The 11,552-nt window shown below is 41.2% G+C and overlaps 1 pseudogene; it reads right to left on the bottom strand.

Annotated features, from left to right (window-relative positions):
• Positions 1–7,637: 7,637 nt before the first annotated feature.
• On the bottom strand, positions 7,638–10,821 carry LOC120881604 (annotated as a pseudogene).
• Between the last annotated feature and the right edge of the window lie 731 nt (positions 10,822–11,552).

The raw sequence follows: 11,552 nt of genomic DNA, 5'->3' as shown, positions 1-11,552 counted from the left end.
TTCTGTCCGAGTGGACATCTACTGCCTCCCTGCTCTGTAGTAACTCAGCTTGTTCAATACCAGGCAAGAGCATCCCGTGGACTTGGGCCATGAGGAACCGGTCTCTTGGGCAGGTACCAAAACCTCAGACAAGGCAGGGTTGAGATAAGGATCCATTTCTGAGAACATGAGTTAAAGACAAGGACTATTTCAGAGAACCCGAAAGGGATTTACTATTAAATAATAATAAATTGATGATACAAAATAGCCATGATAAGTGCCTGGGGCTCCTGAAATTCCACCTGGTTTAGAACAGGATTTTCCCCAGGACCTGGGAAAGCAGAAAGCCTACAGACAATGCTGAGGCATCCTGACCTGACTAAATGAGCTAAAGGAATTCAAACCCAGGATTTCCCTGGTGGTCCAGTAATTAAAACTCTGTGCTCCACTTTAAGGCAGCTAAAATCCCACATGCCACTCTGAGTGGCAAAAAAAGTAAATAAAATAAAGGAACCCAAGATCCTCTGATTCCAAGGCCTCCTGTATAGGTTGAATTGGTGGCTGAAATGGTAAAGAATCTGAGGCCCAGGTTCAATCACTGGGTCAGGAAGATTCCCTGGAAAAGTAATTCCCACTTCAGTATTCTTGCCTGGAGAATTCCAGGGACAGAGGAGCCTGGTGGGCTACAGTCCATGGGGTTGCAAAGAGTCGGACACGACTGAGCTAGACTAACACTATAGATATGTTCAAGTCCTTATCCATGGACCTGTGAATGTGATCTTATTTGGAACTAGAGTCTTTGTAGATTTAATGGAGATATAAATTAAAATGAGATCCTCCTGGATTATGGTGGGCCCTGATCTAATCACCAACATCCTTAAAAGAAGAGACACAGAGAAAACAGACACACAAAGAGGGAAGACAGAAAAGTGAAGACTGGCAGAAATTGCAGTGATACAGCTAAAAGCCAAGAAACACCAGACATGCTGGCAGGCACCAGAAACTAGGAAGAGGCAAGGAAGGATTCTCTCCTAGAGCCTTCAGAGGAGTCACAACCCTGGCAACCCCTTTATAGGGCCCCTGGCAATAACATCCTTCTAGCCTCCAGCACTGGAAGAGAATAAATTTCTGTCGTTTCAAGGTATCCAGCTGGGGATCACTTGTTAACAACTGTCCTAGGAAACTAATACACATTCCTATTGAGAGGGTATAAGGAATCTCAGGGAATCTGCCACTCACCTCCTATTTGGTTTTATACAAGTTGCTAACCTTTCTATAACTCAATTCAAATCAGCCAAACACTTATTCACCGAATACTTAGGGCCTGTCAGTGTGTATTACACACTTGCACAATTGTCACAATGGTGAAAAAGACAAGACACACCCGTTCCTGACTCCGTGGAGTTTCCAGTCTAGAAAGGGAAAGACTAGAGGCTAAATAAAAACTGTAAGTAAGGAGAGTAACCTCATGTCCTCTCAGTGTCAATGTTTGGTCAGCATTTAATCAGGCCTGCCCCAGAACTCATTCCCTAGAATATACCTTTGTTTGACTTTCCAATTTGCTTTTTGATTAGAAGCCCCAAAATATGGAGTTACATTTTAACTTGCAGATTGCTGTCCAGTACAAAAATAATAATAACAAAGGTAACCATTTTATTATCTGTAGACACTAACAATCTTTTAAAGATTCCTTTCCTGGTATGCTACATACACCCCTCTTCCTCAAATGGTCTTGGAAATCAGTTTTGCCGTCTTACTAGTTCCTTCATTCATAATGAGTTGAATATATTTTTGACACACATTCATTATATCTTTCTGTGAAAATCATGTTTTTAACATTTTTTCAATTTCACATCATGTTTTTAACTTTCGGAGAATTGTACTTTGATGTGGAACAATTATAAAACTCAAATGATATAATATGGAAAATATTAATATGGTTCCTGGGACACAGTAGGTGGTCAATGAATGTGAGCTCTCCCTCAGCAATGAGAAAAGCCTGGAAGATTCAGGAGAGGCAACATATTAGGGACTCTTTCCACTGCCAGGCTCCAGTGTACACCAATACAACTGTGGGTGTGCCTCGTTCTTTTCTTTGTTCTCTCCCTACCGCTCATCTTATTCTTGTCTCTTACTAAGGCAGATACCTTAACTGAATTTTTTCTAAGTTCTTATGTCTTCTCTGTTGAGAAGCTGAAAATTTTACCCATCTCACCCCTTCCTCCTGCTCTGACCTCTTAGGCTCCTCTTCCCAGCCTCGGGAATTACTCATGGTCTAGTCATCCACCCCCATGGTTTCTTATCCATCTTCTGTAGGGACCCCTTAGACAGCATACTAAAAAGCAGAGGCATTACTTTGCCAACAAAGGTCCATCTAGTCAAAACTATGGTTTTTCCAGTAGTCATGTATGGATGTGAGAGTTGGACTATAAAGAAAGCTGAGCAGCAAAGAATTGATGCTTTTGAACTGTGAGGTTAGAGAAGACTCTTGAGAGTCCCTTGGACTGCAAGGAGATCAAACCAATCAATCCTAAAGGAAATCAGTCCTGAATATTCACTGGAAGGACTAATGCTGAAGCTGAAGTCCCATACTTTGGCCACCTGATGCAAAGAACTGACTCATTAGAAAAGACCCTGATGCTGGGAAAAATTGAAGGCAGGAGGAGAAGGGGACAACAGAAGAAGAGATGGTTGGATGGCATCACCACCTGATGGGCGTGAGTTTTAGCAAGCTCCCGGAGTTGGTGATAGACAGGGAAGCCTGGAGTGCTGCAGTCCATGGGGTCGCAAAGGGTCAGACACAACTGAGTGAATGAACTGACTAACTGACTGAGGGACCCCTTGATTATTAAAAAAAGTCTGATCTTATTTAGCATTCTTTTTCTTAATCCTTTGGACATAGTTTATTTTAAACTATAGGGCAAAATTTTATTGCTAAATCCAGAATTGTTGGTAAATTTTAGACAAGTCTTGGTAATCTTTGCCAAAGTGCAAAAGTAGTAAAATAGAAGCAAGTTTTCTGCAGATTAAAAAATATGCAGGGACAATGCTCTACATTGTTTCTAAGACACTCAAGAAATGTAAGTATTTTCAAAAAAACAACTAGATAAGTTACACTTCACCTCACTAAGACAGCTTCATCCCTCCGCTTGTAAAGAACAATCAGCAACAGTTTCTTAAAAATGGTGCACTTCTTCAAGAGTTAAAAAGACTAGAAACAGGGATGAATTCCAGCAACCACAGGCCAGTATAAGAAGCACAGTGTATAGTTTCTGCACAGATAGAGGTGGCTGCAGAGAAGAGGGGACAGAAGCAAGTCTCTGAGAACCTGAACCTATGGGACTTGTTGACCTTGAGGGCAAGAAGAAGGGCCAGGTGTATGGGAAGAGCCCAGAGAATAGACTTTGGGTGAGCAAACTGTATAGCTAGAAACCGTATAGGGCAGGGATAATCCATTTGTTTATCTAACATTTGCACAGAGGCAAATTTTGTTTCAGAAATTTAGTAATGTTTTTCAAATGCTGTTTAAAGTAAAATTTACAGTGCCATATCTAATAATATTAGTGAAAGTAGATACGCAATTGTCTTTTCTCTTCCTCACCATCAGTGTATTATTCTCTCCTTGATATAGTTATTTTAAAATTTTGTTGTTGTTCAGTCTGTAGGTCAAGTCCAACTCTTTGAGACTCCATGGACTGCAGCACATCAGCCTTCCCTGTCCTCCACTCTCTCCTGGACTTTGTTCAAATTCATGTCCATTGAGTTGGTGATGCCATCCACCCATCTCGCCCTCTGTCTTCCCCTGCACCTTCTGCCTTCAATCTTTCCCAGCATCAGGGTCTTTTCCAAAGAGTCTTGGCATTAGATGGCCAAAGCATTAGAACTTCAGCTTCAGTCCTTCCAATGTATATTCTGTGTTAATCTCCTTTAGGATTGACTGGTTTGATCCCCTCACAGTCCATGACACTCTCAAGAATGTTCTCCAGCACCACAGTTCAAAAGCACCTATTTTTTTGGCACTCAATCTTCATTATGGTCCAAATCTGACATCCATGCATGACTACTGGAAAAACCATAACTCTGACTATGCAGACCTTTGTCGGCAAAGTGATGTCTCTGCTTTTTAGTATGCTGGCTAGGCTTGTCATTGCTTTCCTTCCAAGGAGTAAGGGACTTTTAATTTCATGGCTGCAGTCACTGTTCACAGCGATTTTGGAGCCCAAGAAAATAAAATGTCACTGTTTCCACTTTTTACCTTTCTATTTGCCATGAAGTGATGGGACCAGATGCCATGATATTAGTTTTTTTAATGCTGAGTTTTAAGAATAGATTTATTCTATTCACAGGATAGTGGATGAAGATGTGTGCCTGAGTCCTGCAGATAAGAAAATTGGACCATGGTAACTGTTGCCACCTTGTGGTAGACTGGAAGAAATTCACAGTATCTTGATGCTTCAGCACCCAGGTGTTCTTTCACCGTATTGTGTTTGACACTTACTCTTGGCCAGGCCCTGGCTAAGATAATCAAGGTGTGTAGAATGCAGAATGCAGTCATCCAGACACAATTTATTGTTAAAACATTGTCATAGGAAACAGCACTTTTTTGGGGTGGGGGTGATGGAAGAACCGGAAAGACTTTCCCCAAAAAGCAAAATCCAAGATAGCCAGCATGTGTAACCAGGCTGACTCTACTCTATGTGGCTTTCTGTGATCAAAGTAATTTCCTAAGCAGGAATTTTTTTGCCCATTCTTACCGGTTCTTTCTCAGTAATAAAAAAGGAGAAGAGAGATTGGGAGTTTGGGATTGACAAGTACATCCCGTTGTATTTAAAATAGATAACCAACAAGGACTTACTGTACAGCACACAGAATTCTGTTCAGTATTCTGTAATAACCTCAATGGGAAAATAATTTTTAATTTTTTTTAATAAATAAAGTATTTTTTAATTATAAAAGAAGAAGAAGAGGGAAGATGCATTGCTGACTAGCTTCAGAACCTCAGAGAGCATGGGGAGTGCTCTCTCCATTTCTTTGCCTCTCCAGATACATTCTCCACCAACCTTCATCCTACCCTGCCCCCAGAAGGCTGACCAGTGCCGACTGCCTCTGTCCTCTGTGTCGCACACTGACGTAGTTCCCATTCAGAGAATACTTGTAGAGTGGAGGCACTGGCAAAAGATCTGCCAAAGGAAGGAGAATTCAATCTGGTATTTATGCCCAGATTCTCTCCCATCCAGGCAGGGATACCACAATGAAAAGTCTCAGTTTTTCTCCCCCTTTTCCTTTCAGAGCCAGAGGTGGTAACCGGGACAGGCTGTTGTTAGCTCCAGAGTGTTACACTTCAGTTCAGTTCAGTCGCTCAGTCGTGTCCGATTCTTTGCAACCCTGAGGACTACAGCACGCCAGGCTTCCCTGTCCATCACCAACTCCCAGAGTTTACTCAAACTCATGGCCATCAAGTCCGTGAGGCCATCCAACTATCTTATCCTCTGCAGTCCCCTTCTCCTCCTGCCTTCAATCTTTCCTAGCATTGGGTCTTTTCCAAATGGTCATTTCTTCACATCAGGTGGCCAAAGTATTAGTCTTGCACTAATCCTTGTGGTTTTCCTATACTCTGCCAATGCCTTCGTAAATAATCCCTTCAATTATCCTGATTTAAATATGCCATTGGTTTCCTGCTTCCCTGGCTGACATAAAAAAATAATTTAAAAATTGTTGAGTATATAAATTCTATGTAAACGGGTACTTCCCTGGTGGTGCAGTGGTTTAGACTTTGCCTTCCCTTGCAGAGGGTTCTGCTTCAATCCCTGGTAGGGGAGCTAAGATTCCACATGCTTCATGGCCAAAAAACTAAAACATAAAACAGAAGTAATATTGTAACAAATTCAATAAAGACTAAAAATGGTCCACATTTTAAAAAGCTTTAAAATAAATAAATGTTATGTAAATAAATTCAATAACTGAATGAATAAAGTCATGAATGAATGAATGAGCGTTGAGGTGAATGTGTGAGAATTGAATGCAGACAGGTTGAATGTATTAATATTTCATGCAGGAATAAGTGAATAATGACTAAGCAAATGAATAATACCTACGTGAAAACATGAATGGAAGTGTAAATGAATGAACTCATAAAAACATGAATTGAGACTAGTTTGAATCTATCTGAATGCTTGACTTCACCACCTCCCATGCTTCCATCTGCTAGAACACTGCAAAGAGAAGGAACGATGAACTCCCTAAAACAGGACTGTTACACAGAAACAGAGTTTAGAGAGAGGCACTCAGAGTTTAGGTTAGGAAAAAAAGTTTCAAGAAAAGAGTAAGGTAACTTTTATAAGGGCAGAGAGTAAAGGTAAAGATATCCTTAGAGGGGCAGAAAACACAGAGTGGAAGAATTAAGCTCCTTTGTCCTAGAAGGAAATTAACAGTTCAGAGACTCAGAGACAAGGAGCCATGGGATGTGAAGCAAGCCAGTAACTATTTTCTTCATCTTCTTTTTTTTTTTTTTAAAGAGCATCTACATTTTTCATAAAACCAACTGAACAACTTTGAAGTTGAATGACATTGCATAATTAACTCATTACAAAATGAAACTTTTAGGAAACAAAATGTAGAATGGATATAAACAACACTTTTAAAGGAGATCACATGTGACTTGGGATCAAAGTCTAGCATTGGAATACTGTTTCAAGGATGACTGAACCATATTAGTGAATCACCAAAGGAATAAAATGCATGAAAATTCTAGGTAGCTCATTCCTTTGCCTTCAGATAAAATCTCCACCAATTGACCTAGGTGATGTGATTATTGTCTATTTTAAGCACTCCTAGGGAATAAGCCTCAAACAAACTTTCTTGAAGTACAAAAATTTAAAGGTAACGTACTAACCATAGACTACATATTTAAAACATGTAGTTTAAACATATTAAACATACTAAAGCAGAATCTAGTTGTTTATAAGAACTAATCTCAAACATGTTTAAACATACACGTTTAAACATATTAAACATACTAAAGCAGAATCTAGTTGTTACAAGAACTAATCTCAAAATATACATACGGGAATTTACACATATTTAGAAGTTATCGAAAATCTATGTGTAATCTAGTTGTTGTTTAGTCGGTAAGTCATGCTTGACTCTTGAGACCCCTCTTTTGAGACCCCATGGACTGTAATCCGCCAGACTCCTCTGTCCATGGGATTTTCCAAGCAGGAATACTGGAGCGGCTTGCCATTTCCTTCTCCAGGGGGTCTTCCCAACCTAGGGATTGAACCCGGGTCTCCTGCGTTGGCACGTGGATTCTTTACCACTGAACCACCAAGGAATCTCATCTGTAAACTAGGAGGTGAAGAAAATTCGTCTTTGCCGCTAGAGCTTACCACTGCAGGCTGGCTGTGCCCAAGGGTTCACAGCTATATATCCGTCCCTCCCTCCCACTCGAGCTGCATTGTGGGTCTGGGGAAGAAGCTGCTATCTGGGTTTTTTTCCTTTGGGCTGTTTATGGCAGAGGTACATTATGCTCGATCTCAGCCAGGAAAGAATACAATGTCCGCCAAGTTTCTGAAGAGTGAACTGACTACTGCCTGCTTGAGAGCACAGGCGCTAATCCTCACGGGCCATCACCAGGCTGAGCTTCAAAGCACCCTTTGTTTTTAGGATTCCACATGGTCGTCATCAGTCTCATCGCTGTTGTCATTCTCCTCCTCTTCCCTCTTCAACATTTTCAGATATCTACTAGCTAAAATCGTCTTTGATGATGTATCTGCAAGAGGCTAAAAAGTTTCTGATTCCTCCGCAGTATTTGATAAATCACTGTGAGTGCTTTCTTTTCTTTTCCACTCGGGTTGCTACAGGAATAGGTGGTGAGATAGTGAACAGTGTTGCGTGACCTTGGCCGTGAGCACCAGGGCTTCCTGGACACCTCACGGGGAGCTCTTTATGAAGACTCAGATGTGGGACAAGGGCAACGGCAGCAGCCGCTGCTCCCCACCCTTGTCCTTGCCCAGGACCGCGTCTGCCTTCTCCGCTCCTCGCCCCCGCAGCAGCAGCCACGTGGGAGTTACAGTGTCTGGCCAGCAACCGCTGCCATGAGGATCAGATAAGATATGAACGTGATAGAAATGGAAGCATCTAAATGCTACATCTGGGTGCAGAGGTGAGGGGATCAAGAAACATTTTTCTTAAGACTCAGGTATTATCCATTCAACTGTGGGGTCATGTTGCAGAAATCCCTTTTCAAAGGAGCATGGCCCTTACATGGGCCATGTAAGGTCACAGTACAAGGTCACTGATTTAACTGACTTGTTCTGAAAATAAGACCCTTGGTTGAGATCCAGGCTAAAACATGCAGAGGATAAAATTAAAAGCAATTTCAATCACAAAGAACCAAATGATCATCTGAGCCCATGTTTTCTAATTTCCTCTTGCTTGAGTTCAAATTCCTATTTAATAATTAAAAAGAGATTAAAGGACACATCCATATTTACAAATATAGACTGGGGAGTACACAATTCTCATGTGAGAAACTTGTGGTAAAATCTAGAAAATATAAAAAGTATCATTCAGGAAAAGGGTCATGACTGATGCTCTAGAAATCCAACTTTTTTAGGAATGTTCTTAAGAAGATAACCACACAGATATAAGAAGATATAAGGGCAAAAAGTTCACTGCAGTATTTCTTACACAAGTTAAAAGAGACCAATAATGTTAATGCCCATTATTGGGAGACTATAAAGCAATAACTAATAACTAATAACAACAACACTTGTCAAGTATTGATCTAAGTATATATTAACTCATTTAATTGTTGCAATAATCTTAAAAAGAAGAAAGCACTGTTTTTACCCAATTTAGAGAGGAGGAAACTGAGACATAGAATTCAATTTAATTTCACAAAGCTAGAAATTGATGGAACTAGCATTTGAATTCAAGCAGTCTGGTTCAATGTCTAGGTGCTTAAAACTATGCCATGCTGCCTTTATATCTTCAAAATTCTCTAGCATGTTCATCTTTATTGATAAGGAAAGATGCCTACAAAATATTGGCCAAAAAATATAGTTACAGAATAACACATACAACCAGATCCTACACATGAAAAATTATAAACAAAAGCACAGAGAGAAATTTGGATGAATGGTCCCCAAAATGGTAATTTTTTACAATTCAGTTCAGTTCAGTTGCTCAGTCATGTCTGACTCTTTGCGACCACATGAATCGCAGCATGCCAGGCCTCCCTGTCCATCACCAACTCCCGGAGTTCACTCACGTCCATCGAGTCAGTGATGCCATCCAGCCATCTCATCCTCGGTCGTCCCCTTCTCCTCCTGCCCACAATCCCTCCCAGCATCAGAGTCTTTTCCAATGAGTCAACTCTTCGCATGAGATGGCCAAAGTACTGGAGTTTCAGCTTTAGTATCATTCCTTCCAAAGAAATCCCAGGGCTGATCTCCTTCAGAATGGACAGATTGGATCTCCTTGCTGTCCAAGGGACTTTCAAGAGTCTTCTCCAACACCACAGTTCAAAAGCATCAATTCTTCAACCTTCAGCTTTCTTCACAGTCCAACTCTCACATCCATACATGACCACTGGAAAAACCATAGCCTTGACTAGACGGACATTTGTTGGCAAAGTAATGTCTCTGCTTTTGAATATGCTATCTAGGTTGGTCATAACTTTTCTTCCAAGGAGTAAGCATCTTTTAATTTCATGGCTGCACTCACCATCTGCAGTGATTTTGGAGCCCAAAAAAATAAACTCTGACACTGTTTCCACTGTTTCCCCATCTATTTCAATTACTATGTATCATTTTAACCAAACTGATAAAGTTAATGTTCCAAAATTAAGCACCGCCTCACTTGGACACTCACCCATCTCACATGTAGGAACATCGTCATCTTTCAGACATCGTTGTAGATACTGTAGACCAAGGCCCCCACTGCACTCTGGCCTTGCTGCAGTAACTACACTGTTTTGTCTCTGATACTCAAGTGCTATCTACCTCTACCATTCTAGAATCCCAACGTCCCCATTGATATCTAGGAGTTCCATTTCAAGACACCAACTATACAACTTGCAGAAAACAGTGATAACCAGACTTTTTGGGTAAATGTCAGTGGCTTCTCACCAGTGCATTTCTTATTATCTAAGTAAAGCAAGTGCATCTGGACCTCCTGGGGAACACAGGTTAATAGTTTTTAGATTTTCCTAGTAAATCTATTCTAATATTTCCTATGCCAAGATCCAACTCAATTCCATGGCAAGGAAGTTCTGGAAACTCCACTTCAGTTACAGTAAGCTTTCATTATGTTCAGGTTTCAAAGCACCATCACAACACTTCAAACCGATTCCAATGTCTCTGCCAGAGGTTAAGTCTTGAGTCATCGGTAAGTACCTCCATGTCAACAAATCCCCTTTCTCCGGAGTTCGATGGTAATAACAAGATCCACTCATGTGTCTTTCCCCTCATTCTTTGCTGACTGCATTAGCAAACTTCTACAGTTCCTTTGATGCATTATTTATTTGTTCCTAGAATAAGGCTCATGTTTTACTTCTAAAGCTGGGCCTAGAACTGACTGGTTATAAGCCTGGAGATAATAAGGGGTTGTAGCGAAAGGCCTTGAGGAGAACCAGCATCATCTTGTGAGATATGGACATCACATAGGGTCATTGCCTGCCTCTAGGCAAGAGAAAGACAGAGCTGTTTCATTTTATTATTATTATTATTGAAGTATAATTGCTTTAAATTGTTGTGTTAGTTTCTGTTGTACAACAAAGTGAATCAGCTCTGTATATACATATATTGCCTCCCTATTGTACCTGCCTCCTTTGTCTCCCATCCCGCCCCCTAGGTGAGCACAGAACACCAAGCTGAGCCTCTTGTGCGATACAGCAGGTTCCCACGAGCTATCTATTTCACGCGCAGTACTGTATCTGTGTCAGTGCTACTCTCCCAATTCATTCCACCCTCCCCTTCCTGCCCCCTGCCCCATCTACATGTCCATTGTCTACATCTGCAAGGAAGCAACCTAAACGTCCATCAATAGATGAATGGATAAAGAAGATATGGTACATATATACAATGGAATATTAGTCATAAAAAGGAATGATATTGGGTCATCTGTAGAGATGTAGATGTAGATGATAGATACGGAATAAAGTAAGTCTGAAAGAGAAAAACAAATATTATATATTAATGCATATACATGGAATCTAGAAAAATGGTACAGATAAACCTAGGGGTGGTGGCTGAGAGGAGCTACCCCATGTCCAAGGAGCAGTGGCTGCGCAGGCACAGGAGGGCCGAAAGGAGCTACTTCCCGTTCAAGGTCAGGAGGGGCAGCTGTGAGGAGATACCCCTCGTCCAAGGTAAGGAGCAGCGGCTGCGCTTTTGTCCACGGTAAGAGAAACCCAAGTAAGATGGTAGGTGCTGCGAGAGGGCATCAGAGGGCAGACACACTGAAACCATAATCACAGAAAACTAGTCAATCTAATCACACCAACCACAGCCTTGTCTAACTCAATGAAACTAAGCCATGCCATGTGGGGCCACCCAAGATGGGCGGGTCAT

This window comes from Oryx dammah, unplaced genomic scaffold (genome assembly GCF_014754425.2).
Source record: "Oryx dammah isolate SB20612 unplaced genomic scaffold, SCBI_Odam_1.1 HiC_scaffold_2, whole genome shotgun sequence".
In the NCBI taxonomy this organism is placed as follows: Eukaryota; Metazoa; Chordata; class Mammalia; order Artiodactyla; family Bovidae; genus Oryx; species Oryx dammah.
The sequence above is the reverse complement of the archived record's forward strand: the minus strand, read 5'-3'. Positions and strand labels throughout refer to the sequence as shown.